The sequence below is a fragment of the Mustela nivalis genome (genome assembly GCF_964662115.1).
Source record: "Mustela nivalis genome assembly, chromosome: 6".
NCBI lineage: Eukaryota > Metazoa > Chordata > Mammalia > Carnivora > Mustelidae > Mustela > Mustela nivalis.
The window spans coordinates 140,186,768-140,208,733 of record NC_139025.1 but is presented as its reverse complement, the minus strand read 5'-3'; the positions used below and the strand labels follow the sequence as shown (position 1 = coordinate 140,208,733).

The 21,966-nt window shown below is 40.4% G+C and overlaps 1 protein-coding gene across 2 annotated transcripts in view; it reads right to left on the bottom strand.

The window, feature by feature from the left end:
- The window catches only part of LOC309867653 (melanoma inhibitory activity protein 2-like), a 525,646-nt gene that overhangs the window by 455,179 nt on the left and 48,501 nt on the right, over positions 1 to 21,966 (bottom strand). For both annotated transcript variants that reach the window (XR_014313281.1, XM_082736709.1), the window contains one exon: positions 20,320 to 20,853. The gene's annotated coding sequence lies outside the window, so the exon portion shown is untranslated. The remainder of the gene's footprint in view (positions 1 to 20,319; positions 20,854 to 21,966) is intronic.

The following is a 21,966-nucleotide window of genomic DNA, read 5'->3' as shown; positions in this document are numbered from 1 at the left end:
ACGAGACCCTCCTCCCAGCTAAAAGATTACAGCTTGCTAAATGCACAGATGACGGTTAGCAGTTTTCAGCAAGAAAATATTTTTTAATTTGGGTGCCTGGGGGACTCCGTTGGCAAAGCAACGGCCTTCAGCTCGGGTCATGATCCCAGAGTCCTGGGATCGAGTCCCACATGGGGCTCCCCGATCCACGAGCAGTCCGCCTCTCCCTCTGTTCTTCTCCCCTCTCATGCTCTCTCTCACTCTCTCTCTCAAATAAATAAATAAAATAATAACAAAAAATATTTTTTAAACAAGGCTTTTTTTATTTGATTTCCATAAAAAATATTAATTAATGAATTATGTGCTTTATGGTGACATTTGCATTATTGCGGTGGCCTGGAACTAAATCTGCCTTCCCTAGGGCCCTGATGGCACCACTTTCCCCCTCCTCCCTCCAGGCAGGCCCAAGAGTGGGAACAGCTCCCCCTGTTGTTAGCATCTGGGAGTCTCCCTCTGCTTTTTGCCTTGCTTTCTGCTTCCACAGATCCAAGAAACAGAGGGCAAGCATCTATCTGATACATTGGGCAATTCTCCTTTTGTGTATATACGAGCTAGGTATATTTTGCATATTATACAAATTGTGTGAACATCATTTCTTTCTCTCTTTAAAATTGTTTTAAAAATTGGCAGCTTTCTTTACTGTTCTATTACTCTCTGTTACTGCCAAACTGACTAAAAGTGCCTTGTAAACTCCATGGGGGAGGTCTGTTTGCTTGCCATCTCTGAAAAACTTTTATTTTCGCTACATAAATTGAGAAATGTCGAAACATTTAGCAAACAATAACTTAAAGAAAAGGGAAAAAGTTTTAAATGTTAACAAAGGGAGAAAAAATTGTAACTAAACTCTGCTAAGATAATCAAAATTTTATGAAGTTGGAATAGGAAATTGTTGTTTTAGGGTTTTCTTTTCCCCAGTTTTTCAAATCAAAATTTGTTCAGATACATATTAATTGACTTGTGCAGATGTCTCATACAAGCTTATGTGTATGAAAACAGCACACAAAAATGTTCATGCCAAAGAAAAACGTTCTTTAAAAACATGTTGATTATTTTAAATGTTTGTATCCATGCCAAATTTTGATAATTGTTAAAGTAACTGGAGATCTTTAACTTAAATCTTTAACTTAATATTTTCTAGTTCTAGAGGGTCTGGTGAAAATAATACATCTGTAAGAATTATAGGAAATGACACTTAAATGGAAAAATACTATCTGAAAACTATAATGCTAAATCTACTTGAATAAAAGCAACTGTACTATCAATTAAATAACTATCTAACTATCTATCTAAATAATACCTAAACTAAAAAGAGATAAGTCAAAATAACTTTAAGGACAGAAAACACATGCAGATGTTATGCTGTGGCTGTGGGAATTCAGGACCGGCCTGCGGTGAGCTCAGTCAAATCCTCAGGGGGCTCTGGTGGTGTGGCCCAGCTGCCTGGGCCCTCAAGTCCTGGCTCTTCTCCTTCCTGGGGGTGCTGATGATCCAGGGGTTCTCTGACACTTCTGGGCCTCTGTGGGCAGCTGGTGGAGGAGCAGGAGTAAAAGGGCCACTTGGGAAAAGCTGGAAGTTGGACTCTGCTTTGGCCAACATTTGCCTGTTGTAATCACTTTCTTTCTTTAGCTCCTTGAGGCTTCTCTCGGTCAGCACAGCTGCCATCCAGCTTTCCTGAGCTCTCTTTGCATGGAAGAGGATCCCCTTTTGATAGTGTATGGCATTTTCCTCCAATTGTCTCCTGGTGTCTTCAGCGATGTCCTTGTAGAAGTCTCGAGTCTGAGACATGGCCTTGATGTTTCTACGTGTGCAGGAAAGATTCCACTTAATGTCTGCACACTGCTCTTCTGCCTCAGACCATTTTCTCTCAACGGGGCTGATGCAATCTTGATATAATTGAGGCAGAGTTTGAAGCTTCTGTTTCAGCTGCTGAATCTCCTCTTCAAGCTGTGAATTTTCACGCTGCAAAGAGGCCTCCTTGGCTTGAAGATCTGTTATTTGTGCCATAAGCTCCTCATTCATTTGCTTTCCTTCCTGCAATTGTCTGGCTAGTTCCTGCTTTTTCGCTTCAGCACTTTGAAGGGACACATTGGAATCAGCATCATCAGTGACACCCTTCAGATCACCCTCTGACCCGTGGATGGGGCCATCGTCATTTTCTGTTTCCCTCTTTTCCTCGACCTCACAGTTGACATGACCCAAATGATCTCCAAGGTGTGTGGGCCCGGGGAAGGTTTTCAGCAGGTTTTCACCCACGGGTACTAACTGGCTGACTTTCTCGTTCAGGGCCTGTTGGAATCCTGCGTTTGACTGTTCAAGCCTTTCTTTCTCCTGCTCCATTTCTTGGAGTCTCTGCTTCCATCTCGCAGTTTCTTGGGCGAGCCGTTCTGGACTCTGGAGATCAGGAGGGTTTTTAGTCACATCACCCAGTGTTTTCTCCCCAAGGTCTTCTCCCTTCTCTTCTGAGGCAATGAAGATGGGTCTGTGACCAGTCTCTTGAGATGATTTAGGAGGCTGGCCCTTCAGTAACTTTTTCAGAAAGTCAAGAGTATTCTGAAGAGACAGCCTACAGTGGTTTGTATTTACTGCTGATAAGCACGTGGATGTTAAGTTGGGAAGACTGGCCTCCGCCCCGGGCAGACCTCGGGCATCATCAGCTTGTGTCAGCGGTTCCATATTCTCACTGCCTTTTCCACAGACTTCAGCGTGGGCGAAACACCTTTTGCCTGACACCTTCACACTTCTCTAAAATGTGTTGTTTCTTCACTGGTAAAACCAGTATCACAGTTTATACCAGGATCTCCCAGGGAAATCCACGGAGACCTGAAACGTGTCTCCAGCTTTCAGAAATCACCAGCAGAGGACCGCACAGGTGGTCTAGGACCAAGTGGAAAGTGGATCTATGGTAGGCAGGAGGCCATCCAGGGCTATGGAGAGATCCCCAGCTCTGCCTCCAAAGGCCAGTGTTCTCTGGGTCTCAACTGAAGGCTCAGAACCTTGGGAGGCGCTCTAGTGCTAAGGTAAACAGTTGCCTGACAACCAGAGCACAGCAGTTGCATTGGGGGATGGGGAGGCCAGCCAGCTTCTAGGAGACAGTTGCTCTAACTTTACCCTGAAATCAAAAGTGATCTCACTTCTACAGGCATGGGGGGAGGTGGAAAGACTGATTGTAGCCAGATGTCCAGCCACTGAAGGCCCACATGACCCGACAGGAAACCTACGGGTCAAAGCAGGGCCAGACCTTGACCATTCTCTCAGGACCCCCACCTGTAAGTGAGGCTCATTCTCCTGATTTAAAGCTTCCTTCTGCTTCAGAGAAGCCTGGCCCTGTCCTCCAAGGTCTCAGGGATCTGTCTCTTTTGAGGTCCCCTCAGCCACTCTGGGCAGGCAGCTTCCCAGGAGTGAAAGGGTCTCCCCAAAGGTATTAATTAAGACAATGGATTCTAGTTCTAGCAAGTCAGAAGAAATCAGCTGGAGCTGGCAGAGTCTCATGAATTCATGAATTTTCTGTGGAGCCAGCATGTCCAAGAATATTTGGAAGGGATTAACTCTGTTCTAGGGGTGACTGCAGTGGTCCATGTGGTTCTCCATCTTTAGCCCATCACCCCCGAGATGGCCCCCAGGAGGGTCCCTGGTCCACAAAGTCATTTCCAGAAGCAGACCTGTGGGGAGAGGGCAGGTCCTTTTTTGGGCTCACCTTTTATTTCATTAAACCCTGTCTCATTCCCCAGGCATCTCTCTGGCAGACACAGCTCAGAACCCGTGAGCTAAAATGTTCATTCTTAGAAAGGGTTAATAATTATGGTGACTAACATAACACAATAGAAAAAGAAGAAAAGAAAGGTTAATAAAACTGACATAATCTCAGTGATCAAGGGAAAGAAAGACACGAAGTAACAATATAAGGAATGGAAGACAAAATATAAAAGAGGATATGAGCAATATGAAGAAAATTAGAGCATATGCACATTGAATATCCATAATATTAACAATTTAAATAAAATAGAGAATTTCTTGAAAAACCCAACTTACCCAACTGGCAGAAAAAGTAGAAGAGTAGGAATCAGTCTATCTCTTACAGAAATTAAATATTTACATTAAAAAACTCTCACACAGTAAACTCCAAGGACAAACAGATTTACTGGTAAACTTTTCCAAGTATTCAAAGAAGAAATATATTACTATTACACAAACTTCTCCAGAGAACAAGAAACAAGACTTCCCAACTCATTTTCTAAGGCCAGCATAACTTGTCATAACCTAAGAATGACATTACAAGAAAAAAAAATTTCAGACTAAACTCACTCACACACACACACACATACTTGCAAAAATAAAAAATGGGGTAAGAACAATCAAATCAAGTGATATATATAAAGGTGTATTTCAAGAAATACATTTTTAAAGCATTCAAATGCTTTAACATTGGAAAATCAACCAACATAGGATACTACATTAAAGAAAAAAGGGGAGAAAAATACCATAGAATCATCTACATAAACTCAGAAAAAGCTTTTGATAAAATTCAATACTCATTCAGGATAAAAACAGTGGCATTAGAAATAGCAGAAAACTTTTCTATTCTGATAAAAGGGATCTTTTAGAAAAACTCTCAGTAAATACCATAATCAATGATCACATATTGAATGCGTTTTCCTAAAGTTGAGAATGAGACAAAGGATGCCCACTACCTTCATATTTATTCATTATTCTAGAGGTCCTAGCTAGTGCAATGAAACAATGTAATAAAGGATTTCAAAAAGAGTAAATCACTGTTCACAGACAACACAACTGTTTACATAGGAAATCCAAAATAGTGTACAACTCATACTATTAGAAATAAGTAAATTTTGAAAGTGAATTTTGCAAGATTGCTAGACACAAAGTCAACATTAAAAAAATAAACTACGCTTTTATAGGCTTAGCAACAAGCATTGAGAATAATGAAATCTGGGGAAAAACATAATGACACTAAAAAAAATCCAATACCTAAAAATAAACAAAATAAAAAATGTTTAGACCTGTACATTAATGAAAAACAAATGTAAGGTAACCATATCTATTTATGGATTACAAGACTTAATACAGTAAAGATTTCAGTTCTCCTAAATCAATCCACACATCTGAATTCCAGTAAGTTTATTTTGTTGATTCTCTTAAGTGAATATTTTTTAAAGATTTTATTTATTTATTTGACAGAGAGAGATCACAGGTTGGCAGAGAGGCAGGCAGAGAGAGAGAGAGAAGGAAGCAGGCTTCCTCCTGAGCAGAGAGCCCAATGCGGGACTCGATCCCAGGACCCTGAGATCATGACCTGAGCCGAAGGCAACAGCCTAACCCACTGAGCCACCCCGGCGCCCATCTCTTAAGTGAATATTGACACTTGGTTTCACTTGGAGAGAAAAATGACAAGAACAACCACTCAGTCATGCAGAATACCATGGTAGAGAATTTCTACTACCAAATGTTAAACTACAGTAATTAAAATAGTACAGAATTGAGCAAGGATATAAAATACACAAATGGAACAAAACAGAGTTCAGAAACAGCCCCACATGTGTATGATTCCTTGATTCACAGCAAAGGCAACCCCTGTCATGCAATGGAGGAAGGATGGTTCTTAAAACAAACTGTACTGGGTGAACTGAGTATTTATCAGGAAAATAAATCTTAACCCCAACACCTCACCATACACAAAACTAAATTCAAAATGGATAACAGATCTAAAACATGAAAGGTAAAAAGCAGAAGAAAGCATAAAAACAATCTTTATGGACTTATGATAGGTAAGTATTTCTCCAACACAACACAGAGCAATAGCCATAAAGGAAAAAAAAAAAAAGAAGAGAAACTGGACAACATTAAAAAAAAAAAAAAAAAGGATTGAAAAAGTGAAAAGGCAAGCCATGATATGAGGGAAGTTATTTGAAATGCACACAATGAACAAAACACTGAGAATATATTATATACAGAATGTATACTAATAATTACTAAGAAAAAAGCATTCAAGGAGACTGCCTAAGAAAAGGTAGTGAGGTACGACTTAACAGGTAAGTCATAAAAGAAGGTATCTAAAGGGCCAGGAAAGATATGAAAAGGTGATCAACTTCATCAAACATCACAGAAACTTAAAATTAAAATGTTACTTTTGCTCACCCACCAGAACAGCTAAAATGAAAGGGATAAAAACTAGTAATGGTGAATATTTAGAGCAGCTGAGCAGCTGGAACTTTCACACCCTGTTAGCAGAGCAAAAATTATAAATCAGTACAACCACTTTAGAAAACTATTGTTATTAAAGCTATCACAGGTATATTCTCTGACTTAGCAACTGTACCCCTCGACATATACCCAAGCATTCATAGGTACCAAAGACACACATGGGAGTATTCAAAATAGCACTCTTTATAATAGTCTCAAAGTAGAAAACAACCCAAAATTCTATTTACAGTAGAAAAAATAAGTGTACACATTGTGTTCTATTCACTCAATGGGATATCATACATCAATGAAAACATATATGAATATGTAGATTTATAAAATACATCTACATATATACCCACATGCAACACTAACATTAATTTCACAAACATAATGTTGCCCAAACGAACACATGCTGTTCACATAAATTCAAAACCAGGGGTAATTAACCTATGTGTTAGAAAGTTCAGTGAATGATTTTCCTTCCCTGGGGCAGGGAGATAATGCCTGGGAGACAAGACAGAGAGTTTCTGGGGTGGTGCACTGGGATATGCTGGTTACGTGGCCATGTACTTTTGCAATAATTCTCTTAGCCACACTTAGGATTTGTGTGCTTTTCTTTGATGTTATACTTTAATACAAAATTTACTTTTTAAATAGAAACACATTATGCCAAGAAGGACCAACACAAGGTTTCACTAGAAGCTCCCAAATGGAAGTCAAGTGAAAGCTTCCAAGTAGAATTGAAGTGAGGTGAAGCAGCTCTTAAGTGCATGGTAGTGTCAACCCCAAGAGTTTTAACTCACTCTTCTAATGACTTGAAGTGTGATTTTATCTTAGTAGCTCCAAAAATCCATCATTGAAAACTCTATTCGCTATTACCTCCTTCAGTACTGCTCGCTAAACAACCCCAGAGGTTGGTAGTTCCTTCCATAAACCCTCCCAGCACCTAAGCTTAGCATCTATCTGCCACATAGTTAAATTTCTTCTGTAGGCTATATGTTTTGAATGAGTCTCCAGTGCTTAACAGTCTCTCTCTGATATGGTAAATATTCAAATTTGGATGAATAAGTGACACATATTCTCTTCAGCACAGAAACCTTTTTCCCCCATTTTAATGCAAGAATAATGAAACTTTTGACTCAAAATCCACAAGTTAAAAGTGACAAATTACGTCTGTGCCTAATCAAACCTGAAAACCAAATTGTCTAACTACCTCCACAGTATGGTTTCTGCATTCTTTGCCAAAATCTCCTGAGAAGAAATTCAGACACCCTTACCCTTGCCCCATCTGGCAGCTTAGTAAGAAAATGACTTAGGTAAACTCAACATATTAATTATTAATTCAGGCTAATTCTAGTTGCTGAGTATAGTGGCAAGCTTCATCTTTAAATAATATCATTTCCTTAGGTTAAAAAGCTCCATTACACAGTCACTTACATATGCCTAGCTCCTTTTTCTCTCTAAAGTTGGGATGTCTTTTCCACTGGTAGATCCAGTGTATCTATGCTGAATTTAAACATGACTCTCTATGGGATAATGAGAGTTCAGGGAATGTTACGTCCTTTGCCAGTTCTCTGCTTTTATGTTATTCCCCGAATAAACCCTATTTTACATTAGTATTGCATGTATTCGTGAAGCAGGTCCCCCATGTTCCCTCTATGTGACATAGTCCTCAGATTTATGAAGGGACATTTACTTGCAAGCTTGCTTAGAATCATGATGGACTAGTTATTTTATCACTCTCCCCTGTTTTATCAACCTTCATAAAGAATCATACTGTGTGAGCCCTACATTTTATCAGAAGAATTTTCATGAGATGAAACAGGAGTTCTCTTCATTTAGGTCCAGTGACAACTCTAATCACTTCCACTAACTTCTCTATCAGCTATTCAGCTGAGTTTTGTCTCCAATTATATCCATATTACCAGATGAATTACTACTCAGACTCTGCAGATTTTATCTTTAGTGCTGTTCTGTTCCTGGTAAGCTTCCAGAAACCAGCTTTTCTGGAAACTTCTCCTGAGAGGTAAACTTTCCAGAGCAGAATCTACCCCTCCTGCATATGCTGTGACTACTAGATTATTTACAATATTCTATGAAACTATTTTTCCTTCTTTCCTGTAAACCAAGAGCATGGCAAACTTCTTAAAAGGCCAGGAGTAATGATTTTAGGCCTATGGGCAACTACTCAATTATGCTGTTACAATGTGAAATCAGGCACAGACAATATGTAAACAAATGCACATGGCAGTTTTCTAACAATGATTTGTTTGTAAAATGAGCCAGCTTGCCCATGAACCACAGTTTGCCAATACCTGCTCTAAACTCTTACAATTTCTGGTCTTCATATATCAGTACTATAATTATCTTGAACTTATAAGGGTTTATTGACACTGGTGCTAAAAATTAAGTTCAATATATTTTATCAATTAAAACTGAGATCAATATAATAACTGTTCTGGGAATATTTGTGATAATATGAGTTATAAAAAAATTCTCTTTATTTGTTGGTTAACCAGAAAATTTAAGTGACTAAAGCACATTCACTGATAACCATAGTTAACTTAGGTATTCCCTAATTATGAAAATAGCGGTGATAATTTATAATAATAATTAACCTATTAAAAACAAACATAATCAAATGAACAAAAGACTAAGTATATTACAATAAATCTACACAATGGACAGTAACGGTGGGACTACAGTGATCTCTTCTTTTCCCCTATATTTTCTAGAACCAACATCTATGATTTTTGCAATAAGAAAAAGTTTCTTTAAAGCACACGATGACAAGCTAAAAGTGTTTAAATTTTTTATTTAGTTTGAAAACAAAAATAGACTTGGAATTAAATTTAAGAAAAATTCAACCATTCTGTCCTATGCTCCTCTTTTAAAAAAAAAATATTTACATCAAGAATAAATAAGTCAAAATTTTCATTTACCTGTCGATTCCTCTCATCCATTATGTGTGTGATTTGAATTTTCTTCCGCCCCATTTTCAATCACCTTTCCTTCCTTATATTCCAAACATTTAATTCAAAATGTATTTTCTTCAATACCCTAATGCATCGTACACAGCTTCTATTATTTCAGCTTCTGGTGCAAGGGCTACAGCTGAAATTTTCTAGAAGATCTAAAAGAAAACACAAATTAGAAAATTTACGTTCTAGAAGTTTGTAAATCATGGAACTGTTATACAAATTTCAAACTTACCTCTACGCTGCACATAGGCACATATTGGTTGAAATTCCTGGTTACATATTGGTAGTTAACTTGAAGCTTTGTTAACTTCACCCCTAAGAAATCCCTTGAATCTTTTTGTGCCTCTAGCTCTGGCTGAAAATAAGCTTTGAGTTTTTCTCAATGCATATAGTAAAAGCAACAAGAGCCAATACTTATTGGGATTTTTCAATGTGCCAAGAATTTTTCCATGTACCTGATATATCTTAACTCATTCAATCCAAACAGCAATCTTTTTGGTTATAATTATCGTGACCATTTTATAAATAAGGATACTGAGGCAGAGAGATCCTAAATAAATATGTCCAAGGTAACACACACAGTAAAGGGCAGGGCTTGGAATATGAACTGAGGGACTCTGGCTCCAGAATTTCTCTGCTTGGAAAATATCCTTGGAAATATCCTTGGAAAGTTTCTGATGTCCTCCATGTCAAAGGATGAACTAATAATCTGGGTAGCCCCAATCTGCCCTTACAAATGATTCTTGCAAACTGCCCTAGCTACCACCCAAATTACTGTCAATCCATAAAGGCACCATATGATTTCATAATAATGTCCACTTATTAAATGAAATATTGTTCCTTTTAGCCATTTAATAAAATTCTCCTAATTTATCAAGATTCAGTTCCCCTGGATAGAGTAAACCATAGCACCTTATACTCTATGGCTATTTGTATAATAAATTCTAAGTCCGTATTCCTGAGACCATGAATCCTTCAAGAACAGGATTTTTTTTTTATTCCATTTATCCCTGTAATTCAATGACTGGCAATGATATCATCTGTCATGTTCCGAATGACAGTTGTGTCAAAGACCTAGTGTTTTCAAAACTTACATAATAAAATATTTACAAGGGAATAAAAGACAAATACTAAAATACAATAATACATTCTCAGGGGAATTTTATTCAAGTATTTCTAATTTTGTGCATATACAGCCACAAAACTTTAAAAGTACTGTGCAAATCCATATTTGATTAAATCTGGCTTTTTCTCAAAAGCAGTGAATTTTTCATTTCTTAACACTACCATCATAACTATAAGCATGGCATGTCTTACGTATCTTCCCTTGTATTCTTTCATTTCTTCATTCATACAAACATTAACTGAACATCTATTAACAATTGATAACCTATTATTATCTGGCCCTTTGTGGAAAAAGTTTGCCAACCCCTGGTATAATCAACCTTTATTTTCACGCTCAGTAATATCTGTCCACTCACCTTGCATGCACTCTTTTCACGCTTGTTACCAGCACGTAGGTTAAAAGAATAATGGTCCCCATTACACTTTCTTAGCACTTTGTAATTTCAAATACACACATTCTCCTGTTAAGGGGCCCACAAGCTGTCATCAGTATCATCGATGTAGGAATAAGGAAGCCGACGTGAACAGGATAATTGGCTGCTGAAGGGAGATTAAAGAGTTAGACTTTTACTGGAGTGTCCTGGATCCTCCACTCTTTTCACAGTGCCCAGATCCAGGAGAATTCAAAATTAGAATGCCCAGCTCTGTGCGGAGAAGACGAGACTTGGGAGTCAGAAAGACCGAATTTCGAATCCTACTTGTTCTACTTCCTATCTTTGGGTTCTTGCACAATTTACTTAAAATTCAAGACATGAGAACATCTCCAAAAGGGCCAAAAAAGATACTTACTTTACAGATTATTTGGAGAAAAATTAATTCATTGAAAGGCTGTCTCTGGGCCAGACACTTTACTAGGCTAATTGTATGTAGAGGAAACCAAATAGATGTGGTCCCATGAGATAATACTCTTATACTGTACCAAGCACAGGTCCTTATATGTAACCTCTCAGAAAGCGATACTGGTGTGGCCTTTCTGTTAGTATTGCTGTCTTACTAGTATGATTGTTATTAAGGTGGGGGATGTGTTTAGGAAGACTGGAGGAAAAAGCTCAATGAAGGTGGTCTGCCAACCAAGTCCCTTCCTTCATTCCAACCATCCCTTTCCCTCTGATACTTTCATCACAACAGAGCTAGACGGCTGGTAATGAAGTCTCAGGACAGTGCCCCCAATCCTCACAAGCACAGCTCATTGACCTGTGCATGCTTCCTCCATGGCTCTCCTCCAAGGCAAAGCTTCTACTTAATGCTATTCCCAGGGTCTAGAGCAGGTGTTATAAGCACCACCTGTATACTACTTACCCCTGCCTGTGAGCAACACCATTATTGAGCCCAAAGGGATCCTTCTTAGCCCATTCTTTGGTACACCCAAGTAGCCCTATGGTCTCGCAAGCTTGCCCAATAGAAAAGGAAAGCCCACATGATGCACACAGCCTCCAAATTAACTCACATCCCCACCCACTGTCCCCTCACACTGCTGCCCTGCTATTCCTGAATCACACCAGGCACTCCTCTGCCTTCCTGGAGCCTGTACACTTACTCTTCTCTCCTCTAGAGAAGCTCTTTCTCCAGGCACCAACACACCTGGATTCCTTGCCTCCTCTAGGTCTTTGGGTAAATGCAACCAGGCCAGAAGAGGTCTTTTGGGACTTCTCTATTCAAGCACTCCCAATAACCTTCTCTGCTTTGTTTTTCTCTATTACACCTGGCCCTCTCTGAACATATCTGTAGCCTGCCCCCATTGGGACCAGGATGAGATCTCCACGAGATAGTGGGTGTTTGTTCGGTTGACAGTTGTGTTCCTGGTGTCTACAGCAGCATCTGCACATAGTAGGCACTAAACAGAGGAGAAAGGAGGGAGGAAAGAAGAAGAAAGAGGCCAACCCCACAGAAGCTCCTGGAACATGGCTGACGTGCCCGTCTCGTGGACACGGTGATGGTGAGGAATGATTCTGGAGATAAATCACTAACAGTACAGAACACATAACTGAAAGGTAGAGAAATTAATGTACCTGTTCAGTTGTGCCAGGTGTAAGCTAGTTCCTCTGTACTGCTTTGTCACTGTGCTTCTCTGTGGTCACGAAACTGAAGGTCTGTGGTTGGCTGGTAGTTTTTCTGGAAACCTCCCAATAATGTAAGGTACTTCTCTAAACCACTAAACTCATCTGCATAAGCTAGCACCGACGCTACGCTAGTTATTTAAAACCTCAACTGCCAAATGAAATGTCAGAAAATCCCCAGTGGGCGACTACATGGACAATGTGGTGGTAGGAGGCAATAATCCTCTCATTCAGGATTATTAGTCGCTGAGCACAACAAGGCCATTCAACCACTATAATTATCCTCACCTTTAAAAGGGCACAGTGGACACACAAAAATAACTACCTTCCTTCGAGGGGCACCTGCGTGGCTCAGTCGACTGAGTGCCCACCTGGCTCTCAATTTTGGCTCAGGACATGATCTCAGGGTGCTGGGATCAAACCCCGCATTGGGGGTTCCGCACTCAGCATGGAGTCTCCTGGAGCATCTCTTTCTCTCTCCATCTTCCCTTCCCCCTGCTTGTGTGAGCTCTCTCTCTAAAATAAATAAATCTTAAAAAAGAAAAATCTCCCTTTGACTACCAACTTTTTTAGATCAGCGGCTCTGAGTCGTCTCATTTCCAAACTCCTGATGTACATAGAGTTTTGCACTTGGATTCAGACAGTCCTGGATTTAGCTCCTGGCTCTAACACCAGCTTGATGATGTTAGGTAAGTCATTAAACCTTCCGGGCCCTCATTTCATTCTGGGAAATGTAATGGTAGAAACCACTATAATAACTAATAAATACAAAGGTAATATGCAAACCATGTCAGGTGCTTGTGCCCTCAAGCTATTTGAGCTAAAAGCCCTTCATTTTTTTTTTTGGCCTTAAAATTTTGCATGAAACTCAGCAACTTGGCTTATTCCCTGCCTGAGTTGGAGTGGATATGCCCTCCCTCTTCAGGCCCTTTCCTGACCACCTGCTACATGACTCCTCCCCATTCACCTTGCCCAGTAATCCAGCACGAATCAGGGGCCCGGACCACCTCAGATCTTCGTCATTGTCTTTGTGAAATCTGGGCCTATGCTCAACTACACCACCATCAACACGAAGGAGGGGAACCAGTGGCAACTTTCTGTATTTTCTAAATACCTGACTTTATAAAGCAGAAGAGAGTATCTTATAAAATGAGTACCAGGGAAGGAAGTGAGAAGAAAAAAGGCAAGGGGGGAAAAAAGAAAGAAAAAAGAAGCTACTCTACCCCTGGGTCTCCTTAACTGTATTTAACCTGACACTTAGGAATTCCTTTAGAGCCCGCCCTCCTTCCCCCAGGCCTCCATGTATCACCACCTTCCCCAACCCAGCGGAAATTCATGCAGCCCCACAGTACCTAGCATGGCCTGTGGCTTGAAAATCAGCTGTGGAGAAACATGAGTCAATATATTTCACGTAAGGGCCTGTGGGTGGCTCAGTTCGTTGAGTGTCCAGCTCTTGGTTTTAGCTCAGGTCATGATCTCAGAGTCCTGACACTGAACCCCACGCAGGGCTCCACGCTCAACATGCAGAATTGGCTTGAGATTCTTGCTCTCCCTCTCCTTCTTCCCACCACTGAAATGATTATTTTAAAATGTGTGTGTGTGTGTGTGTGTGTGTGTGTGTGTATATTTTTTTTTTCCACATAAATGAGATGTGCAGAAAGCTGGAATGGAAAGAAAAAAAGGTGTCTGTTCCTCAGGAGCTCCCAGTCTAATAAGAGATGCCAACTTCAAGGGGCGCCTGGGTGGCTCTGTGGGTTAAAGCTTCTGCCTTTGGCTCAGGTCATGATCCTAGGGTCCTGGGATCGAGTCCCGCATCAGGCTCTCTGCTCAGCGAAGCCTACTTCCTCCTCTCTCTCTGCCTGCCTCTTTGCCTACTTGTGATCTCTGTATGTCAAATAAATTTTTAAAAAATCTTAAAAAAAAAAAAAGAGAGAGAGAGAGAGATGCCAACTTCTAAACAACCAATGAAAATACAAAATGGTGGATGGGATTGGCAATAAAAAAGGTGCCCTTTGCCACCTCCTATCCCCAAGTTTTGGTGATGACAGCAAGCAGGATAAAACTGTAAGACCACCTTTCATCCATCAGAAGCCAGACATACAAAGTCATGTAAAGGAGAAAATCTGGTTGCCGGGCAACCATGTGATGTTCTCATCCTGACTGAAAGTGATAATTACACAGCTAATCAAATAGTGTGTCAATCCAAAAGAGGACAAGGTCATGCAAGAAGACCTGGATAAAAGTTTGTACTTACTCCTGAACCCTATGGAGGGAAGAGAGAGCCCAGCACACAGGACTCTAAGAACCTTGGCCTCATGGCCTAGGCAGGTTGGCATGTGGGCATCATGTCATTGGCCCATGCCAACAAAATGTGAGTATGTCAAGTCCTCATTCAGAATTCAATCGCTATTGGGAGATGGATGGCTATCTACACCATTCTCTTCTCAGGCATTTGAGTCCACAAAACAGTCTCCTGATTCTATGTGACTTGTAATGCAGGCTGACTTCAGGGAGCCAATACACCCAACAGGCTCTCCAAAGTATTTCTAGGCCCTGATATAATTATTGCTCACTCCACTTTAATGAAGTTGATGCTCATTATGATTTGACTTCCCAAAGAACTTGACAATAATGACACAGTGAGCTGTTTATATCAAAATAAATAGGAGAGTCTACATAGTATTTCATTCTCATTGCATATAAGTCACCATTTGTAATTTCTAGCTCAGTCTCATGGGTATTGGGTTATCATGAGGTGGTACTCTGAGCCAGATGGCCAGTGGACAGTTAATACAGGTCTTGGAAGCTAATGATCTTCTCGGGATCTTACTCAGTGACACCTTTGCCGACTACCCATTTGCCTTCCCTTCCCTACTCCCTCTATTTGCTCCAAACCCTTTCTCCCTCTACAGATTTCTAGAGAAAGCAGAATGAGGTTAGTGTTCCATGACAGCAAAAGTGAAATGCTGTGTAAATAAAGGTAGGGGGAAGATACAGATTATATAGTCAGGAAACCCAGACAAGGAAAAGAAATTTTCAGCTGGGCTTTGAAGGATTGAGAGAATTTATGTGAGAGGAGAAGACAGATGTGAGATGGGTCTCTGAAGATTACAGAGACCATGAGAAGCAAGGAAAGGGAACAGTCTAACAGCATTTCATGTCATTTCACGGGTGCCACCTGGTGCATAATGGTGATGTTGCCAAGAAACAAATGTTTGTATCTGTGAGAACACTTCAGAGAGACAGAATTCTGCCAGAACCAGTTGTGATCAGGTTTCTGTGGACTATCCAGTGTGGTATGAATCTGGGACCCAGGAGAAAGTCTGGAGACTCCTCTTCCAGCAAATGCATCCTTTATTCTAAAATGACTTTCTTCCACTTTGATCTTAGGGATGACTGAGCACGACAGTGAGACTGTTCCATACTTGACTATTTCAGACTTCCATGTGACGTCTCTACATTCTCACATTCATTTTTCCTCTTCCCTCTTAATTTTTTTCTTTGCTTTCTCATTCCATTTCCCCTAAATGTAAGCCCACGCCTCACTTCATTGCTGACCCTGACAGGAGTGGGGAAAAAACTGGAAGACACTCAGCCAACATCATTATCTGGGGTGTTATCCCACTGCTGCAGGTTCAGCCTTGAAGTTGCCCTTGGACATAAAACATGGGAGACAAACATCAATGGGTACTTGAACCACAGATGCTCCTTGCTTTACCCCTCCCCGCTCTGGAAAGCTACAAATAATATCAGCCACACCACGAATACTCAGCAAACATCTTATTGTCTTTGTGGTACCCCAATATGGTGGAAGGAGATAAAAGGGGGATAGGCAGAGCAATGCACTTGACCACATGTGATCCCATAGGCCTGACTAGCTATAGCCCAGTCCATGCCAATCCTTTCTTCCCTCCTCATTGCTTCTCCCATTCCATGAGAGTGATAGTAACCTGTCCACTATTCATCAGGAAGAAAAGAGATGACCTGTATCCTAGATACAGATTCACCAACCCCCAAACTCACATGACATGGATTCACCAGATCTTCCATCTTCATTGAAAAAAAGACAGAGACAAACACATTTAGATTTAAGGCTAGTATCAGACTTGGGATGAAAAGTCTACACCTGTCTAAATCTGTTTTCAGTGAAATCATATAGATAGAAATTTCATTTACAGTATGTTTCTTTCCAAAAAATCCTAAACAAATAAAGAAATTCTGACTTTAATGAAATTATAAACTGAAGAGAACTTACAACAAAGACACTGATAAAAACTGTATGAACCTGAATGGATTCATTACTATCATTGATTTCCTCATATATAAATAGTGATTGAGCACATGCTCTGTGTCAGGCACACAGCAAGGCCCCAAGAAAACAAAGACAAATTAGACATGACTCCTTTAGAACTACCCACAGACCAAATTACACAGCCTAGTGGGGAAGATAAGCAAGGGAGTGGTAACTTCTATACCATGTAATAAATTTTAGATCCTCAGGTAGTGGGAGAAGCCCTCTCAATATGGTGGAAGGGAGCTCAAAAGGGGGATAGACAGAGCAATGCACTTGACCACATGTCATCCCATAGGCCTGATTAGCTATAGCCCAGTCCTGCCATCCTCTGCAAACCAAGCAGATATGTAGCACTCAAGTGACCATGGGAGGATCAGTCTCAGTTTCTACTTTGCACGTCCTAGGACAGGAAAATAGAAGCAGAAGATTTGTATTCAAAAAAGAGGTTTAGAGAGACCTGGCTGACTCAGCTGATGAAGCATGTAACTCTTAATCTGAGGGTTGTGGGTCTGAACCTCAGATTCAGGGCACAGATGACTTCAAAATAAAATATTTAAAAAAGTTTGCTTTCTCTTCATGGGTGAGTTAAAAAGGAAAATTATTTAAAATAATTTTTTAAATTATTCCAAGAGTTTTGCATTTAGCCCAGAAAAGAGAAAGTAACCACTACCAACCATCCATTGACCATCCATAAACAGCCCCTCAACAAAGACCACCCTTCCTAGCACATATCACATCAGAAAGTTCCTCAAACACCTATGTCAGGGGCAGCAAAATGCTCACCACCTCCTAACCACCCCACTCACACTTCAGGTTGTGTCCACCATATTTCCTCACCTATCAAATTTACACCAACTTGCGCAAGCCCTCACGTCCTGTCACAATGCCTGTCTGTCCCAATGCACTGATATCCTCCAACCACCAGGCTGCCAAGAGGCAAGGCTTAGATGTTTTGCACAGACAGTTCCAATATCTTCTTGCCTCTTATGCTTTCTTTAGAGCTACACAAAGCTGTCTCTTAATACCTCGTAACTTAAAGGCAGGGTCACTTTCCTATCCATCTCTATTTCTAGTCACGACCTTTATGGTGCCTGAGTTAAGAGTAGGTACTCGAATATTTATAGTCAGCCAAACAACTTCACGGCATTAACCTAAAAAAAAAAAATTATTCTGGGGCCACCTGGGTGGCTCAGTTAAGTGTCTGTTTCTTGGTTTCTGCTCAGGGCCTGATCTCAGGGTTCTAGGATTGATCCCCCCGTCAGGCTCCCCACTCAGCGGGAGTCTGCTAGTCCCTCTCCCCCCCCTCCTCCCTCCATGCTCCTGCTTTCTTTCTCTCTCGCCCATAAATAAAAATAAAATCTTTTGTAAAAAAGTAATCATGGGCACCTGGGTGGCTCAGTGGGTTAAAGCCTCTGCCTTTGGCTCAGGTCATGATCTCAGGGTCCTGGGATCAAGCCCCGCATCAGCCTCTCTGCTCAGCAGGGAGCCTGCTTCCCCCTCTCTCTCTCTACCTGCCTCTCTGCCTACTTGTGATCTTTGTCTGTCAAATAAATAAATAAAGTCTTTAAAAAAAGATAATCTTAAAAGAAGAATTCTAATCCGAGAGTGTTAGCCTATCAAACCCAAAAAACCCACACATTTTCTTCTGATCGGTTAATAATGTAACAAGAAGATAAACTTCAGTATCCAATTCTACATTGGATATAATTACCTCCTTCACACCAAACTATGAATTATGAATTATGTTTAATAATTCACCTGATTTATATCTTGATTACTGGAAAAACATATTTCAAGTTTATAAACAATGGTAACAACTGTAACACAGTTACAAAAAGAATTTCATAAAACTAAGTGGTAAGGAAAAAGATAGTTAAGTCATTGAATGGTTAATCGTGACTTATCATCAAGTTTCCAAAGGAATCTGGTCGCAATGTACTTACTCCAGATATCCAAGATCCATTCCATAATGACACCCAAATATATGACACAATTAAATATAAATATATGACACCCCAAAATATGACAGTCTTTGGTTAAATAAAAAAATTTGGTTGAATAACAAAAATCCCAGTTGAAGATCCAGGTTTGTATGCAATTATAACAGAAACCTAGAGTCTCCACACAAAAAAATTCACTTCTTCCCTCAAAGCTGCAACCTACGTTAGTAAAAATTGATGGGGAACTAAAAAAAAAAAAAAAACAAAAACAAACAAACAAACAAAAAAAAACTGATTAAACCAGTCACCATGATTTACTAATCTGGGGACTGAATTTATATTAAATGTGTTCTAGATATACAAGATTTTATCATAATTGTATTTGGCTATTTTATCTCATCAAAATACTAAAGCATTAAAAAATCAATGAAACCATAAGAATTTGAATACTTGAGTTTTTTTTTTTTTTTAATGCAAGTGAAGCTGTCCACAGGCAAACATGCACACGTGTTCACAAGCACACACAAATGCACACACATACAAGTGAGACTGGAGCAAGTTCAAACCCTCTGACAGTCAAACGGAGACACACATTCATACATTTCTTAGGAAGATGAATATGCAAGGGTCCCTGGGTGGCTCAGTCAGTTAAGCGACTGCCTTCGGCTCAGGTCGTGATCCCAGGGTCCTGGGATCAGGTCCCATGTCAGGTTCCCTGCCCAGCAGGTGAGTCTGCTTCTTCCCCTCTCTCTGCTCATTCTCTCTCTCTTTCAAATAAATAAATAAAATCTTTTTTTTTTTAACAAATCAGTTTATTCTCTGATAGTTTTTGAAGTCAGAAATCTGAAATAGGTCTCCATGAGCTAAAATCACTGTCTGCACAGAAGAGTTCATAGTCTGAGGAGACTATGTTTTCTTTTCTATCCTAGCCTTAGAGCCACCTGTACTCGATGGTTCATGTGTCCTTCATTTACCTTCAAAGCCAGCAAGAGGACATCCAAAAATTGTACTTTGACTCCACGTCTTCAACCTCCCTCTTCCACATTTGGGGAACACTTTTCATCTATTTTATTTAATTTTTTTTTTAATTTTTATTTTTAATTTTTTAAATTTCTTTTCAGTGTTCCAGAATTCATTGTTTATGCACCACACCCAGTGCTCCATGCAATACGTGAACTTCGTAATACCCACCACCAGGCTCACCTAACCTCCCGCCCCTCCAAGACCCTCAGATTGTTTTTCAGAGTCCATAGTCTTTCATGGTTCATCTTTTTTTTAAAGGAATATTAACATGCATTTTTGTCTACCATAACACTGAGCAGTGGTGGAGACACACACACACACACACACAAAGCAAAAAGTTCGAGGAAAAGTTATGCTCTTAATTTCTTTGCCAGGAACATGGGAAAAGGAAAACTCATCCAATAGGGCTTTTAATGCCTTAAAGTATCCCAGAGAGGTTATTTGTAATAGTTTTAAAATACATAGAGGTCAACCCTAAAACGAATGGGAACAGTGGGTGCAATCAATATTACCTGAATTTAAATTCTTATAAATGACATTCTCTCCATCCAAGTGAACCACAAAAATAACTCCAAACCAAATCTTCCAAGGTCAAGGAGTACACATAGAAAGGAGAAAAACAGAAGAAGGAGCAGGAAAGTGCCCAGCCCTGGTCTCACCTCTGGCTCTTCCAGGGCCTCGTCTCCAGCCGGCGTCTTCTGCAGCAGATCCAGGATGCCATTGCTAGAAGGCCTCCTGTCCTCGGCGGGAGAGGCATAGGCCTCCTCGGAGTCCGTTTCCACCACATGGAGGTAGTCGGCTTCTTCCTGGCTCCAGTCCAATTCCTCCTCAGACTGTTTCAAGGAGCTACTGCTGCTCTTGGGCAAGATCCCCGCCGTTGACAGGCTGCTGGGCACCGAGGTGTACGATGACTGGGGCCCAGAGTTAAGGCCTGCCCTCTGGGGCCAAGGCCTCAGCCTCCAAGAGGTTAGACAGAGAGGCTGAGGCGGCGGTCCAGGGAACGCCTTGCCCGTAGGTCTATGGGCTTGTTTGGGTTCTTTTTCACCCTCCTCTTGCTCAGGTTGATTAACAAAGGCCTGCTCTGCTGTTTCAAAGAGCCCCAGACAGACGGTTTATCCTCCATGGCTGCCTGAAGACCCAGGAAGTCACTCCATGAGAGAGCTCCTCCGTGTGGGAAACAACTGCAGCGGCTCCTAGAAAACACCATGTGAGGAGAGAGAACACAAATGACCCTTCTCGGTAGTATCTAAGCACATCGAAGTGTAAGATGTGACTGGAAAATCTCACACGTTCCACTAAGGGACTGAGATGGAAACATTTGGTTGGTAATGTTTACAAATATTTTTAAAGCATTTTTTTTTAAAGATTTTATTTATTTATTTGACAGAGAGAAATCACAAGTAGGCAGAGAGGCAGGCAGAGAGAAAGAGAGGAGGAAGCAGGCTCCCTCCTGAGCAGAGAGCCTGATGCGGGGCTTGATCCCAGAACCCTGAGATCATGACCTGAACCGAAGACAGTGGCTTAACCACTGAGCCACCCAGGCGCCCCCCCTTAAAGCAATTTTAAGACACTGAATTTTTAACATTTTTGTCAGAGGAGCCATAGAAAAATTCTAGTCATGAATGGAACTGTGAGGTTGATGTGAAAAGAATGTTTCATAAGAAGAACGATTTCTCTGACTTAGTTCACTGCATTTAATGTCCTCCCTTCCGGTTCAGCCATGTTGTTGAAAATGACAGGATTTCCTTCTCTCCAGATGCCTAACTCATATCTCAATGTGTCTCACATTTTTTTATCCATTCACCCCTCAATAACCACTTAGATTGTTTTCCTCATCTTGGCAACTGTGAATAATGCTAAGGTGAACTAGGGAGTGAGGAAATGCTGATTTTAGTTTGGGAGGATATATATACCCAGAGTCATATAATACTTCTAGTTTCAGTTTATTGAGGAACCTCCATATTGTTCTCCATGTGTCTGTATCAGTTTACCTTCCGACAACAGTGCACAAGGGCTCTCTGTCTTCCACATCCTCACCAAAACTTGTGATCTCATATCTTTTTTTTTTTAATAATGCCATGTAGAGTTGAAATTTGCTAAGAGAATACATCTTCTGTGATCTCACCACACATACACAAAAGTTCTAAATATGTGAGGTGAAATTTACAAATTAACAAGTTAATATGTTAATTAACTTGATTGTGGTACTCATTTCACAATACATGTAATTAACTCATGTTGTCTACCCTAAACACACACACACACACACACACACACACATAATTTCTACACATAAAATATTTGTT